This window comes from Neovison vison, chromosome 2 (genome assembly GCF_020171115.1).
Source record: "Neovison vison isolate M4711 chromosome 2, ASM_NN_V1, whole genome shotgun sequence".
In the NCBI taxonomy this organism is placed as follows: domain Eukaryota; kingdom Metazoa; phylum Chordata; class Mammalia; order Carnivora; family Mustelidae; genus Neogale; species Neogale vison.
Window position 1 is genome coordinate 20510903 of NC_058092.1, and position 16059 is coordinate 20526961.

A 16059-nucleotide genomic window follows, 5' to 3' on the forward strand; every position below is an offset into this window, starting at 1 on the left:
TTACCCACCCACCACCTGCCCCCCACCTCCATTTCAGAAGCCTGGCCACTCACCCTCGGCTCTGCCGCCTGGGCTGTCACACTGGAGATCTCTGTGGGCGACAAGACAGGAAACAGGGGATCTGAATTGTCAGGTGGCCACAGCCTAACCATTCGTGCCCACTGGCCTGATCTCCTCCACACACCACCCCCAGCTCCCTGGTGCTCCCTCCAGGGCACGCACCCTGCTGACCTGGGAGAGAGAGGGCCCCCGTGCCTGGGGGCTCCGCCCGTTGCTGGCTGTCAGCCGGGGGTGCTGTGGAGCAACTTCGGCCTGAGCCCAGGCCTCGGGGTGTGGACAGCGCCTGGAAAGGACCATCGCAGCTCAGGTTTAGTGAGCACCTACTGCGCGCCAGGCGCTGGGCTGGAAGCTGTCCAGGCATCGTTTCACTTAATTCTTCATACAAATCCTGTGAGGTAGGGGCTATTAATAACCCCATCTTGCAGATGAAGAAATGGAGGCTCAGAGATGAAGGAACAGCATTCATTCATATACTCATTACTTATGGAGTGCCTACTTTGCACAAAGACCGGGTAGACAGACAGTGATCAGATAATCATAAATGATTTAATTATTAGTGGGATAAGAGCTGTAAAGAAAAAGTGAAGAGTGCCTCAGGTCAGAGGTGTGACAATCATACCAGGGAGTCAACAACAACAAAAGCTCACACACTTTGGGGACACTTTCTCTACTGCCAAACAGTGGGCTAATAAGCACTTTATGTGGATTATCTCATCTAAGCCCCCTGCAAACCTGAGATCAGTAGGATTACCATTCCCACCTTCACAGAGGAGGAAACCAGCCTCTGGAAGGCAGTGAGTCCCACGAAGGCAAGGATTTCTATCTGTTCACTTCTGTGTGTATCTCCCAACACCGTGACCCGCGTGTGGCCCATAAGGGTGCTTCAGGAAGTATGAACTGTTTCTTATGAATGAATGAATGAGGTGCGGAGAGCAATCAGCCCTGCCTTTTTCCCTGGTGGTTCTCTCTCATTCTTCTCAAGATCCAAAGGTGGGACCCAAGAAGGGTGTGGAGAGAGGGTGAGGGACAAGCACGTGGAAAGGGAAGTTCTCTGCCCCTCTCCCACCTTTATCAGAGAGGCCCTCTCTGACTCCCCTCACCGTCCCCCGCCCACCATCGCACCTCTGGCCACAGTCTGGCCCTTGCTGCGAACTCTCAGAGGCCTCTCTACTTCCCTTTCACACTATCTATCACAATTGCAACCAACTACTTGTATGACTGGCTTTTCGGCGAGTCTCCCCCACAGAATGTGGGCCCTTCGTGGGCAGGCCCTGTGTCTGTCTTGTTTACCACTGTATCCTCTGACCCCAGGGCCTGGGCTTTGGATGCTACATAAATATTTACTGACTAACTCCCTGAGCTGGTCAGGGCAGAGCTGGGATTTCAATCTAGGCATGTCTGACTCCCAAGGGAGCCTGGGGACTTGGGGCCCTGACCACGGGGAGGGTCTGAAAGCTTGACCCCGATCACTTCTTAGTGTTTGGCTCTGACATGACCCCCGGGGTCAACCCCCACCCCCACCCCCACCACACACACATGCAGACTCCCACCAGCTGCTCAGGAAGACCATGGAGCCGATTTGGGGACAAGATGGTGTGGAAAGGAACGCTCTTCCACTCTCCTGTGGTGGGCAGTGCTTTGCAACCTACAAAGCACTTCCACACATGTGACCCACTGAATCTCCCCAGCATCCCAGGAGGCAGGGCCGATTATCCCCATGGAGGCTCGGAGTGCTGGGTGTGGGACTTGCCTGAAGTCACATAGCTGCAAAGTGGCAGGATTCCTAAATCTGCCCCAAGCCCAAAGCCTGCTTCCCCTGCCAGCTCTGCAACTCTCCCTCTGCCACCTCTGAAGGCGCTGCTCCTAGAGCCGAGGTTTAATTTAAGGCTGGGAGGAACCTTAAAATCGCCAAGCCATTTGGCTTCCAAACCCTGGGCCTGGGGGAGCTGTGTAACATTCCAGATACCCAGGCCCTCGTCCAGGGGAGTCTGACTCACAGATCTAAAGGGACATCTGGGAATCTGTACTTTAAATTAGCTTCCTCATGGGTATCAGGTTCTGGTGCCACCTTGTGCTCTTCCCATTTTACAGATGAGGAAACTGAGATCCAAAGAGGGAAGGGCCTTTGCCCAAGGTCACAAAACGGCCTGGGGAGAGTCCATCGGTTGCTTATCCAGACAGAACATCCCTCTGACCACTGTCCCTTTTCACTCTGCAGTTCCCAGGACTCGGTTGCCCCTCACTGTCCTGCCTGCTCCATCACTCAGGGTCTTGCTCTTGCCCAGGGCCAGGCTGTAGGCTGTAGGCTGCAGACTGGCTCCTCCCAGGCCAGGCTCTCACCCACTGCTCTTACAAGAAGGACTGTGAGTAACAGGCTCATGAAGGAGGGAACAGGCGCAGACCCTGGCCCCTCCAAGTCCCATTTCCAAAGGTATGGTTGACCTGGTATGGTTGACCCGTGGCTCCCGAGAGCCTTTGCGATGCCTCCCTTCCTGAGGGTGGGGCTCACCAAGCCTCCCTGCTCTGGAGACCTCCCACTTGGGGCCCTGAGGGTGTGATCTTGGCAGAAGGGAAAACCTCCTCTCCAGTGGTTGCTTCTGTTCCACCCCCCCCCCTTGAAGACCTTTGGGCATGTCCTCCCGCCAGACCTCCTGACTCTGTCCACTGCCCTCTCCAGCAGCCTCCAGGATCTGAGGGAAGCGGCTGGCTCCCCTCCCCACCACACCCAGGCAGCCATTTTCTTGGACCCCTCCCAAGGGCACCACCTATGCCATGTCTGTGAACAAAGTCAAAAGGGTCCTTCTGTCTGACAGTGTGCTTCTGGGTCAGTGTGTCTGAGTCTGCCATGGGGACACCAACCGCCTGGGAGGGGGCTGGGGGCCCCAACCTGCTGTGCACAGTGCCGGGAAGCGCCAGCCCACATCCTTGAGTCCCCAGCCCCACCCTCCCCCGCTGCGGCTGTGACCACCCCACCCCTTCCCCAGCCCGCCTCCCCCTCCCCCACCCACAGCCTCCCCAGGGGAGCCAGGCTGCCAGCCCCAGCTCTCACTTCCGGCCTCATGACCCTCTCTCCAGCCGGCACACTCCTCCCCCCACACCATTTCCCTCCCAGCCTGGATTCAAGGCCCAGGGATGTCCTCAAAGGAAAAACAGTGTATCAAAGGGGCTATTACTACTGCTGTGAGCCCTCCCCTGTCACATCCCTTTGGAGCCTTTATCCCCCAGGATCTGCAGCACCCCTCTCAATCTCCTTCTGCCCCCTTCCACCCACCCACTAGTGCCCAAAAGTCTACCAAAGAGGACACTGATGAAAATAATTAACAGCAGCTGTCACTTACTTGGTATTTAAACAGAGGCACAGAGAGGTTAAGTGATGCCCTTGAAGACAAACAGCCAGGACTTGGAAGAGCCCAAGTCTAAATTTGGGTTTAACTCCTCCGGTGAAAACTTTTTCACCGTCCAGAGAGTCAGCTGCCTCCCTTGCAGCCTCCTCCAACAGTCCCAACCCTCATCACCCGTTCTAATTTTTGACTTCTAATTTACCCCTTCCCAGCTTCTTCATCCCCTCCCACCTCAGTCATCCAAACGCACTACCCTCCCTCACCACTAGGTGTCCCCTTAGAGCCACCGATGCCCCCAAGGGGAAGCAAGTCCTGCCTGGCCTCCTAGAGTCATCAGGCCCCCCCCACCCCACGGTATAGCACACCCCACCCCACCCTACCCCAGCCACACAGAGCTCCTTTGTGCAGCCCTCGCCCACCCCCTTCCTGCCCAGAGCGGGGCACCTGGCAAGCAGGTCTTCCTTAGACCCGCCCCTTGCCAGCCCCCTGCCCTGGGTGCCAGGTGTAGCGGGCACCACTGCCAGCTCTGGCTGAACCTGAGGGTCACCCTGCCGGGCGGCCCTCCCTTCCTCCCTCCGAGGTCACCCAGGGACTGCGCTTCCCGCCCTGCTCCACCCCCATCTCCTCCTGCCCTTGGCCCTTCCAGACTCCTGTCCTAGTCTTTCCTTCTGTCTCCCGGAGGACTCCCTCCTCCAGCCCCACCAGGCCCTCCCCACAGCCTCTCACCCCCGCCCACCTCCTTCCCCCGAGAGCTCCTCGTCCCGCCCCCCCTTCCCCCGCCCAGGTCTGAAGAACTCCTCCTCCTGGAAAGTTGAAGCTGGAAAGGAAGTGACTTCAGCGATTTGGCCACAAGGCTGGGCACTGCTGAGCCCAGCTCTGCTGAAGGCCTGCCCAGCCCACCTCCAAAGCACAAATGGATCCACACACACACACATACCACCCGCAAGTGTGCGCCCAGAACCCTGAACGCGAGCTTCCCGGGTGACATGCGGAGAGATCCCATGTGCACACTCCACACCGACAGAGTGTGCCCACATATCACCCCAGTGTGTTCAGATTCCTGGTTACACACCTATTCAGTGTGCACTAGCGCCCTGCACACATATACCATCTAGTGTGGCCCCCACCACTCTCCAGGACTCTCACACCTACCCAGGACACACTCTGAATCCTGCACTCAACACTCCCCTGTAGTTCCCTCAAATGTCCCCCAGCCCAGTGCACTTACGTAACTCCTGCATACGGAACCCTGTGTACCTAAAGACAGAGCCCTACACACACCGGCTCACTCACAAGCCTGAGGGCTCGCACACACGATGCCCTGTGCATTTACAGTTGGGTACACAGAGCCCTGCATCCTTCCATAGCCACACCTCCCACCCTTACCATCCCAGGAGGCCCCACCCCTAGACCTCAGGCCCCAGGAATGCTCTTTTGGAGGCTGGGTGGAGTCCCCAAGCAGGCTGGGCTCTAGGGAGCTTCCTGGAGCCTGCAGGCTCCCTGTGTCAGTTCAGGGAGTTGCCTCTGCAGGGCAGGGCAGCCCCACCTGGCCTCTGGAGCCTGGGTGGGCTGATCAGGGCTGGGAACTGGGAGGCAGGTCCTAACCCCCACCCCACCTCGTAAGGATGACCTAGCCTACCCGAATTACCCAGGTCCTCTTGGTACCTCACCTTGGCCTCCCAGCTCTCTGCTTCCAGACTCCAGCAGACAGGGGTCCTGGGGCGGGGGGGGGGTGGTCAGCAGCACACATCAGGTACTCTGGTTTCTATCTCTGCCCTGAGTTCTGGTCACTGTCACAACCCTTTTCTCTTCCCAGTTCTCTCAGGTCAATGAGGTGCTGGGAAGAGTCCCCAGACTAGGAGGCAGGACTCCGGGGGACTTGCCGCATAATCCATGGGCCTCAGTTCCCCTTTCTGGATAATGGGGAGTTTTGAATAAGTGGGGTTAATATATTGACTCTATAATGGGTGACTTTTTGGCCTAAGCCGGGGGTAGGGGATTCCTGCTAAGACTGAAAAGTCAGTCTCCCTGACCCTTACTTTCTGGGAGTGGCCCAGGCACAGAACTGGCTTCCCCGTACACTGTTACCTGAACAGGCTGTGTAGACAAGGTCTGGCTCAGCAGGAAAGGCCGGTCTTTGTCAGCGATCCCACGGTGGTCTCTGAGGCAGCCTGAGAGTTGCCCCGAAACCGGGGCCCTCTGCACGCACTTAGCTGGGCAGGCTCTGGGGTCCAGGCCGATGGGTAGACAGGTAGGCAAGCTCCCATCTGCGGAAGCAAACACAACACCCAGGCATAAGCGTGGACACAGGAGGAGCCAGATAAAGGGACCAGGAGGCTAGCATGGCTGGGGTCCAGTCTTGCAGAAAATGAAATCACCTGCCACCTCATGTCACTGGGGAACTGCACGCCTATTGACACCCCAGGTGCCTGGGGGAAGCAGTATCTTTGTACATGTATGTAGGTACATGCATGAACCTGAACACACATGCATGGGAGCCAGACAGTCCTTGGCTCAACCCTCAGCGTATGATCTTGGGCAAGTCAGTTCACCTCTCTGGCTCAGTTTTCTCATCTATAAAGTGGGGAAATATTATGAATTGAGGAGGCATGATTTGGGGAAATCATATACGCTAACAGCTTATTCAGAATGCAGGTGTGAGAACTGCTGTTTGAAGACATGGTAAATGCAGATTTCCAGGTGGGGTATACAGGCTGCTGGCCTTCACTCTCCTCCACGGGCAACTGGTTAGGCCTCTTGTTTTCTTTAATAACCATGGCCCTTCTCACCCGCCTCCTGCTTCCTGCACATTTGTCTGCCTCCCTGGGGTCTGCACTAGAGCCCAGAGGGGGTCTGCGAACCAGGCTTCATGGACTGCTTCGGGTTCCGGCTGCCTGGGAATTTGTATGTGTGGCAGAGAGCATTCCTGTCTGGGTAAATACACCTGTATGTGGGCTCCTGGGTCTATGCAGCCTTCTGTGCATTTCTAAATGTGCATGTGTCCATGTGTGTTTAAGAATGTACACACATGGGATCCTATGTTTGCTCAGTATGGCACATGTGGTTACCTGTGTATGTGTGTGTGTGTGAGAGAGAAGAGGTGATGTGTACCCGGGTTCAGCATCTTCAGTTATACGTGTGGCTGTGTTTATCTGGGTCTATTCAGCTCTGTGTGTGTATGGCCAGCTGAGCCTGTGTCTGCACATCTGTGAGGCCACGGGAGCGTGTGTCAGCCCCTCTGGAGTCACCCCGACCCCAACTGTGGTGTGTGTCTGCATGTGTACATGCTCCGCCCCTCTCTCTGCATCTCGCAGTGTCAGGAGCTAAACCGGCTTCTGCCTGTCTCCGAGCTCTCTGGCTGCGTTGTGGTGGTGGTGGGGGTGCATGTGGCTGATCCTCTGCTGTCCCTGCAGGTTTCCCATCTCGAGGCCTGTGACTGCCGGCACTGGTGTCACTGTGGATCAGTGTTACCTCCTGCCTACCTCTGCCTGTTTTCTGGGCTTTCAGGGTCACGGCTGACAGTGTGAATGGTCATGGTGTTCCCGTGGGTCAGTTCTGCTGGGGGTCACCGTGTGCCCGTGAGTGGGTCCTTGTATGCGTGTGTTGTATGCCCTCATCACTCAGGGCCTATGTGTCAGTGGGTCCTTGGGCCATGTCCCTGTGTCTGCACCACAACAGCGACGTGTCAGTGTCAACATGTGCGAGGGGGTCTGTGTGCCACGGTGTGCCTGGCAGTACAGCGGAGACTCAGTGTTTGTGAGGTGCCTTTGTGTACCTCCTCGGTCCGTGTGCATGTGTGCGCGTGTGCATCGCATGCGAGAGACCCTTTGTGAAACAGTGTGTGTCTGTGTCACTGTTTGTGTGCCTGCTTCCCTCCTCCCTCCCTATCTCCTGCGTGCTCTCTCTCTCTCTCTCTCTCTGTAGGAGCCAGACAACTCCCCAAGCCTGGATTAGGGACAATTTATCCACAGGCAGAGAAGGAGAATTCCAACCTGCCAGAGCCTCCCTCCTCTGATCCATCCCCCCTTTCCCGTGGTTGGGTGGGCACAGAAATGCAGCCCGGCAGCTCCCAAGCCCTCAGGGAGCCCCCACCTCTGCAGTTCCCCAGGGGCCCAGGAGGGCGGAAAAGATGGAAATCTGGGTGGCCCCAGAGCCCTCCAGTGGGGGTGGACTGGCTGCCCCCCATCCAGGCCCCCAGAGCTCAGTGCATCTTGGCCCTGTTTTCCTACATATGGTGGTGGTGGTGGGGGGGGGGGGAGTCTGCATGGGGTCTGGCTGGCCCTGTGGGCTGGAGGGACCTCAGGAGCAAAGCTGCTCCCAGCCCCTCCACAACCTGATACTCCCCAACTGATAAACGCCAGCTTCCCCACCACCCCCGAAATGGGAATAACTGGGGAACTTGCAACTGTGCCCGCATAGGCTGGGGGGAGATGCTGGGAGTGGGGGTAGTGTGGTGGGGGGGAATGCAGCAAAGGGGGGCACAGGGGGGCTGAGCTGGGACTAAGGCTCCCTTCACGGTGCTCCAGGCGCAAGGCAGAATCACATGTTTCCCATTAGCTGCTCTGGCCTCCTTGTTCAGGGGGTGTTGGCTGGGGGAGATTTGTTCTGGTTGCAGACACCAGCCGAGACCACACAAGAGAGAGAGAGAGAGAGAGAGAGAGAAGGCAAGGGAGGGGGAGAGAGAGAGAGAGAAAGAGAGGGAGAGGAAGAGGTTGAAGCCCAGAGGGAGAGGAAGAGACACAGAGACACACAGAGGGAGAGAAGGTGAGACAGAGAGACATGAGAGACAGAGATAGGCAGTGACAGACAGAAACCGTGAGACAGGCAGGCAAGAACACAAAAGCAGAGAGGCAGAGTCTAGTGATGGGGAGGGGCTCACAGGGGTTGGGGGGCAGGGAGGTGGAGAGGCAGGTGGAGAGGCTGGTCAGAGGCTCAGAGTGTGAGTCAGAGACTCAGAGGGACCAAAAGGGGAGAGCAGCACGGGGCCCAGGGGCAGGAGGGCGACAGGGACGAGGCGTGGGGTGCATCTGGGAGAGGGGCTGGGTGAGGGCACAGAGATGGCCCCGGCGGCGCTGTGAGGGCAGGGGGAGTGGACGCTGTGAGCCGGCCGGGCGGGGGCGGCCAGCGAGCCCGGAGCCTCCCGCCTCCTGACCCTCGAGCCTCGGCGAGATAACAGGCCGAATAGTGCTGACTTGCGGTTCAGAAATCCAATATCCTCCGCGGCGCACTAATCGACTACCTGAGCTCCCGGCCCGCGCCGAGCTGCCCCGATTAATCCTGCGGCTCCACAGCCTTAATTAGTTTAACAGTTTCAGGGGCAGAAGAGGCAGGGACCGGGGTCCCCCCACGCTTGCAGGGACATGGATGGACCCCCATACCAACGCTGGCGGGTACCCTGCCACCCCAGTCACACCTGCTTCTGCCCCAGAGGCCCCTTGCCACATGGCCTGAAGAGCACTGGGTCCTCTTCCTTTCGGGAAACAGTCCCAAAGGTTGGCACCTGGGGCAGAAAGAAGGTCATGGGGGGACTCAGACACCCCCTCACACCCCTTCTGCTCCGGCCACCAACCCAGCACACTTGTCCCTGTGCTCAGGGCTCTGAATGCTTCCCCTGTCTGCTTTTGAGGGCCCTGCGGCCTGCATGGGAAGGCCCCGCCAACAGCGGGCCCCATACCACTGGGCAACATGTTGTCTCTTTAGGGTGAGAGACGAGCTCCCAAGTTACTGACAATCTCCCAACAGCATGAGAGAATCACACATGTCACTCCCCACAACAGCAGGAGAGGGACACGTGGTGACATCTCACACATCCCCAACAGTCAGAGACAGGCATGTGGGGTGGTGACTACCCTCCTAACGGGATGAGCTAAGCACGTAACCTGTCACTTCCCCCAAAGCGTGAGATGGGCACATCTGATACCCCCAGACAACAAGAGACAGGGACACACGTTGTCACCCTCACCTCAGTGTAACAGACACATGGCCAGGCACTCCCACACCCGCTAATGGATGTGAAATGTGGAGAACCTGTCTCTCACACACACACAGACAAGCCTCATCTTTCAGGTATGAGGAAGGGACAGCCCCCCACCCCCATGCCCACCACCCAATGTGAGTCAGCGACACCACCTCAGCCCTTCCCCGGGGGTCTTCCCTTCAGACCACCAGATGGGCACACAACATACCCCCTGACTGCTTCAGACAGGTGACCCCCCCCAACCCGACCATGGCTCCTCCATCGCTGGTGACAGCCAGTGTGATGCTGTCCTCTGCCTGCAGAGGCGTCACAGCTCACAGGGCATGAATGTCACCCCGGCACTGCCAGAGCCGGGCACAGCCGCATGTTGCCCCAGCGACAAACACCACTGGCCCCAGGAGGAGGTGGAGGCGCACAGGGCTCTGGGCGCGACCTTGGTCCCTGGACACCAGGAGGGGAGGTGCTGTGGCTTCCCTCCTGGGTAACTTGTGCTACCTGGTGCTGGGGGAGAGAGGGAGGGAAGCAAGTGGCCCTGGGGCATGCAGACGACCTGGAAACACCAGCTCTCCACGCTGCCACCCCTTCCCCATTTCTAAGTGAATGTGGTTGTTCTCCAGGGAGGGGGCAGAAGGAATGGCAGAGGGAGGGCTGCTGTTGGGGCTTGAGGAGCTGTTCTCAGAAATGGGTGGCAGGGAGGCAGACTGGGGGGTGCAGTTACCATGACCTCAGGCGCCAGGACAGAGAGGGGGTGTGATGACAGCTTCAGACCTGCACTGGTCCTTAGGAAGGCCCCCTCTCCAAATTCAGGCCACAGAGCCTGACAAGGAGGCCAAAGTCCAGGGCCATGACTCACCCAGGGAATAGGCCCAGCCTGCTGGCCAGAGATCGAGGAAGGCCAGGAGCCAAGGGGCCTGGGTTCAAGTCTGAGCTCCTCCCAGGCCAAGCTGAGTGACCTTGAAGCAGCTCAGTCTCTATGGCTTATGGGGAGGGGGAAGGGGCAGTGGTGAGGGGAGGGCCAGAAAGAAGCTGGGTCTGGAGCCCGCAGGCAGAGCCCTGGTAACCATGGGAAGGACCTCGACTGGACCCACCGTTTCCTCACAAGGAACTTCAGCTTCCTGTACCTCAGTTTCCTCAGCTGGAAAGTGGGAATGATGTCAACCTCACAAGACAATGTGATATGAAGTGGGCAGGTGCTCAAAAAATAGGAGCTTCTTACTGAGGAGGGGAAAACAGAGAGGGCGAGAGACTCGTCCAAGCCACAGAGCAAGTTAGTATCTGCTGAACTCGCCCTCTAGCTTTGGGTTTCCCACCTGAACTGCTTCCGCAAGACTCCTTGGAGATCAGTAATAAGTTGAGGGCGGGGGGGGGGGCAAAGGGAGGATTTTGGGGTGTTGGTTACAGAGCTGCCCTCCTCTCCTGTGAAGACCAAGTGAACTGAATGGGAGTTTCCCATGCATCCTAACCTTCACCCCAAACCCCACTTGGTTCATCTTCAAACTCTAGAGCAGAGGGCCAGCTCAGGGAGGGAGGCAGCCCAAAACCCAGGCCTCCATGACCAAGGCCTGTATCTGGTGTTTAGAAGGTTGGGGGTATCTGGGATATCAGTTTTCAGAGCCCGCCCATCTTACAGGAGTCCAGAGAGGGACAGGCCTAGCCTGAGGTCACACAGCATGACAGCAGCAGAGCCCAGAGCCCTGGCCAGGGACAGTCTCAGAGCAGAGTCCCTCTAGCCCCTGGGGATGGCTGGAGCTGGGGAGCCCTGGGGGACTGAGCGAAACGTGGCGACAGATGGCCTGCCGAGGCAGCGGCGATCTGGGCGGCTGGCAGGCATGCTCGCTCCCGCGCAGGGAAGCGGCTAATTTTAGCTGAGGCCTCGATGCCAGCTTTGTTCCCCCCACCCACCCACCGAGGGGGCCCAGCATGCCTTGCGTGCAACCCGCCTCCCCCAGGCACCCCTACTCCCCCGCCGGCCCCTTGGTGAGTAGTGCCCAGACCCCAGGGTCCTAGAACTGTCTGCCTGACCAGGTCTCATCACACCCAGAGGCAAGGGCTAGGCCCTGGAGACCTGGCACCCCCACCCCAGGGCCTGTTTCTCATGACTCCAAGTTCATTCCTTGAAGAGGGTGGCAGGGAGGAGAGCTAGATAGAGGCCACTACCCAGACTGAGAGGGAGGGCCTGACAGAGGGTCTGGTACTTCTGGGGAGTGGGGGGCAAGGGGAGGTGGGGCACTGTCCACCACTCTATACTTAAGGGGACGAGACCCATATTCTACCCCTGCCCCAGACAGACTCTTCTGTGCTGGAGTCACCCCTGGTGTTGGTAAGCAAGGGGCAGCAGTCCTTCCCTGTTCTGCATAACTTTTAACTGTTCCAGGAACTCAAAGTACTTTAAAGTCAGAGATAGAGCAAGGCACCCTTGTGCCACTGGGGGAAACTGAGGTACAGTCAGAGACAGTCATCAATGTAGCAGGGGAGAAGACCAATCCCAGGGATCTGTGAGACCCAGACATGCTCTTCTTTGGGTTCTTACAGCGAGGGGGCTTCTTGGGCCAGCTCAGCCCCTAAAACTACCTTCTGCCCTGACCTGGGCTCCTAGAAGGTAGACTAGATGGTTGGAATCTGCATTCTAAAACCCCAGAAAGGAGGGCTGGCACTCTTGGCTTCTGGCACCCCACTTCCTGTAGGTTCTATGGCCTTAGAACCTTCCCTTCCCATCTCAGATTCAACTACAGGTGCCAGATGGGGTGCCAGCACATCTGGCCCCTATCTGAAAAGGGAATCCTTTGGGGAGACTCTGGAGGGCCCCCAACCCTGTTCCAAACCCAGAGCCATGGGGAAATCACCAAATGGAAAACAGAGGAAGACAACTTGAAAGAAATCTATGTATTTAAAGAGAGTCAGAAGAGAAAGAGAGGGAGGGCAAAGGGAAGGCGCGGAATCCGATTCAGGAAGAGAGAGAGGAAGAATGTGGGGGGCAAGAGACAGAGCAGAATGGGGCTTAAAGAGAAGGAGATGGGGAGGGAGGGGATGAGAGAGAGAGAGAGAGGAGGGAGAGAGGACAGGATGCTGGAGGAAGGAACACAGCAAAAGGGACTCAGAAGAGAGGGACAGAGGAGGAAGAAAAAGACAAAGACAGAGAGAGACCAGCAGGATGAGGCAGAGACAAAGACAGAGAGAGAGAGAGAGCAAGATCCACACAGAGGGGAAGAGATGGAGAAGGAGCCTGCCACAGACAGGGCAAGGCACAGAGAACTAAGGACACCACAGGGAGCTGGAGACAGACAGGGACTGACACACCCAGAGACCAAGAGAGACAGTCGGAGAGGGTGAGACACACTCAGAGAATGGGGCGGGAGGAAGGGGGAGACACGAAGTGATAGAGTGTGTGGGAAGGGGTGGGGGGGGCAGCACAGAGTGAGCAGGGAGGGGGCACAAAGAGGGGGGAGATGTCGTCGCCAGAGCTGGAGGGTGGGGGACAGAGGACAGAAATGGAATGTGGGTCTGGGCATGAGGCTCACAGATGCATCGGCTCCGGTTTCAGCTGGGGCAGTTGGCTGCTGGGGGGGCGCTGGGGGGGGGAGAAAGAGCAGAGCTGGTGAAGGAGGGGGGCCTGTTGCCATGGTTGCGGGCACGGCAGGGGCACAGCCGGCAGGGGCATAGCCGGCTGGCACTTGGAGTTCTGGGCATGGTAGGGGGCTGACTGAGGGGAAGGGGGGGGCGATGAAGAAGCTTCACCCTGCCCTCGGGGCTCTACCAGGAAGAAAGTTTCCAGAGACAGGATGGGAGATGTTGGCACTGAGAAGGGCTCTGGGCCCCGCTCAACCCCATGGAGGCTGGGGGGTGGGGGGGGTGGGTACCACTCCACAGGTCGCCTGTGGGTCTCCCAGGTTTCCCCCCATGCCGCAGGCTAGCCCCTGGGGACCCTCCAGCTCCATCCCCTCCAGTCTAGCTGAAGCTCCCGCATGCTGCTGCTGCTGTTTTTGCTTGCAGGGGAGCAGCAAGATTGTGAATTCAGGATCTGTAATCCTAACGCAGAGCCCAGGCCTACCGGGCTCCAGTTGCCAAGGCGACGGAGGGTCAGAGGGCAGCGCGGGGCGCCCGCTCCTCCAAGTCAGAATCCCAATTGTTAAAGCCCAAGAATAAACAGCTGAAGCGGCCGTGGGGGGGCTGGGAGGGGGGCTGAGGTCTGCATCAGCTCAGTGTGGTGTTGTCAAGCGAGATGTCACTAATTGTCTGAAGGAACGGGCTGAGGCAGCTCTTAACTGCTTCTGTGCCACCGGAGACACCTTGGCTGCCTGGCTCCATCCCCCGGGCCTCCCAGCATTCCGCTGGGCCAGGCTGGTGCTGGGAGTGCTGGCCCAGCGTAATCTCTGCCTCTCCTGCATTGAACCCCCACATACCCTGGCTCCCAGCAACTCCTCTTTGCCCAACTTGGAACCTCCCACCTGCCAGCTAAATCCTTATGTCCCAGAACCAGTACCCCCCAATTACTGGGCCCACAAAACAGCCCAGAACTGCCCGTTTGGCCGTGAAAGCCATCCCAGCTCCCCCAGCATCTCCACCTCTGCCTCCCAGAAGTCAGGGGTTCTGGTATGGATCGCAGAAAAGGACAGACTTCAGGGCCCTTCTGATCTTCGGCGGCTAGGCAAAGGCCTTCCTAGAGGAAAAAGGTCTGTAGCATCTTTCTGTGCAACTCCTGACTCAGGCACACACCAGAACCAAAAACCTGAATGGGGCCAGGAAACCCCATTTCCAGTGTTGGTTGGTCTACCTGCTTGCTGTGTGACTTCTGGGTACTCTCCCTCTGGAGCCTCGTCCATCTTCCAGCACCAAACATCTGGTAGCGCCTATTCTGAGCCAGGCTGTGTCTGCAACCCGTGCCCAGAGGAACTCCCCATCCGGTGGGTGGGAAAGGCTCTTATACAAAGTGGAAAACAATCTGAGATCCATCAGGTAAGGTATTCCAGGAAAAATACGGAGCAGTCTGGTACACAGTGAGCTGTCCGGTGGACTGCAGCTAGCTAGGAGCAGTAGTGTACTAGCAGCCCTTTATTACAGAGGGTCACTAAAAGGGTGTAGGTAACAGGAAAAAGGCGGGGGGCAGGATTCTGGAAGGCTTTCCTGAAGAAAGTGGTACCTGGTTAAGATTTGGACAGGTGAGCAAGAAGGTAGAATGCTCCAGAAGAGAGATCTTGTGAGGTCCTTGAAGGGGAGCTGAGCTCTAAGGTCTCAGGGTCGCCAGTTGAGCCCCTTCCAGGGCACGAAGGAGGTGGCCTTCTGTGGTCTCCCTGCCCGCAAGGGGGCCCTGCCTCCTCCTCCTCCTCCTCCACCCACTGCGCCTCGGGATAGCAGGAGATTGGCTCCTGGGGGCGGGGCACCGTGGGCAGGGCTCCCAGGGATTGGTAGTACCTGGAGTGATGTCACGAGGGGCGGTGCCAGGGCTTCGGGCACTCCCCTTGCCTCAGGTCCCAGACCCCTAACCCCAGGCCGGAAGCACAGACCCCAGGAGGGGGCGCTCAGGCCACCTGGCCGCCTCCCCCCCCATCAGGTGGCGGGTGGGGCTGGGGCGCTGTCCGTGGGCGGGGAGCTGGGCGCGGAAACAGGGGATCCCCCAGAGAGGGCCCAGCCCAGCCCCGGGCTGCCTGCGTACAAAAGGCGACTTGTTCTTTCTTGGGATGCCTGCGTCTTCTCAAACATACCTACGGCCACACTCCGGGGACAGCTACACCCACACATTGCTACACAAAGCCTGCAGGGGTGGGGACAGAGGGGCCCTTGCCAGCCCAAGGGGTCAGCTTTAAGAACGTTGCCCTTGCCCCAACCACCGTTTGCCACAGGCTCAACACCGTTCATCTCACCCTATCCCACCCCAAGTGACCTGGATACTCCCACAGCCTCACATGCAGCTCTAGAGACACTGATGCAGTCACATTCTCACAATTACCCCCTCCCTCAGACCATCTGTAGCTCACCAACTCCTTCCAGCCAGAGTCAGACCTCCAGCTTCAGCAGGGTCACCGCATCATGTGTGACCTTAGCACACAATGAAACCCATTAAGGTTCCTTTTTACTGAGCACTTATTCTGTGCCAATCCTTTTAATTACCCTTTGTGGGGAATGGTATTAGTCTCATTTTATGGGTGGGGAAACTGAGGTTTATGTTAACTAGCTCACCTAGGGCAGAAGGATTTGAACCCAAGTCAAACTTGACTTCAGAGCCCCTGTTCTTCTCGGTATTGTTTCTGCCAATCATCACACCACCTCACACTCTTACACACACACCCCCCAAAACCACAGAGGGCAAACCCATCTCAGAGTCAAGGTGTAATTCCCCACCCCAATTACATGTCAATGTCACCGGCTAGGATCAGGCAGTTTCTCTCACTCCTCAGACAGTGTATGTGTGCTGAGGGGAAAGAGTGTCCTATCTCTTAAGCTTCTCATCTCCAGGGCTGGCCGTCAGTCATTATAAATGGGGCACCAAGTAGAGCAGGGCCAGAACAGGCTCCCTCTAACCTTTCCAGCAGGCTCACCTCCACCTCCCCTGACCCCAGGATGACAAAGCACTGCCAGACTGGCTGGGGCACCAGGCCTGCAGCTCTCCCTGACCCCTTGGGCCATGATCTTCCCTTACCCCCAACCCCTGCTGGGAACAAGTCGAAACAAACTCCTTCCTGGGGA

The 16059-nt window shown here is 57.9% G+C and overlaps 1 protein-coding gene across 5 annotated transcripts in view; it reads right to left on the reverse strand.

Annotated features, from left to right (window-relative positions):
- AHDC1 (AT-hook DNA binding motif containing 1) overlaps positions 1-16059 on the reverse strand; it is a 63890-nt gene that overhangs the window by 15672 nt on the left and 32159 nt on the right. For 2 of the 5 annotated variants that reach the window (XM_044237543.1, XM_044237544.1), the window contains exons 3-5: positions 5490-5668; positions 232-343; positions 54-91 (exon numbers count right to left, since the gene is read on the reverse strand). The gene's annotated coding sequence lies outside the window, so the exon portion shown is untranslated. Of the gene's footprint in view, positions 1-53; positions 92-222; positions 629-3398; positions 3653-5489; positions 5669-16059 lie in introns of those variants that run through there. The other 3 variants (XM_044237547.1, XM_044237546.1, XM_044237545.1) reach the window with 3 other exon arrangements.